We start from the raw sequence: 277 nt of genomic DNA, 5'->3' as shown, positions 1-277 counted from the left end.
CGTATGGGCGGGGTTAGCAGCACAGTCGCTTTTATCATTACATTTTTTACAATTCTCAGAGTACTTTTTGCTATTAATTTGCACTAATAAGGTTAATTATTAGGTTTAAATTAATATCCATATCTGTTTATAGATTGCATTAAAATGTGGTACCAGTAACTTTTCTCAGCGATTGATTGAATGGACCAATCACAATCGTTTTTGGTGATTACAAGATCGATTTTTTTGATTGTAAAATCATTTATTTAATGCGGTGGATTTATAAAATGAGCAAGTT

This window comes from Megalobrama amblycephala, linkage group LG15, assembly GCF_018812025.1.
Source record: "Megalobrama amblycephala isolate DHTTF-2021 linkage group LG15, ASM1881202v1, whole genome shotgun sequence".
Classification (NCBI taxonomy): domain Eukaryota; kingdom Metazoa; phylum Chordata; class Actinopteri; order Cypriniformes; family Xenocyprididae; genus Megalobrama; species Megalobrama amblycephala.
The sequence above is the reverse complement of the archived record's forward strand: the minus strand, read 5'-3'. Positions refer to the sequence as shown.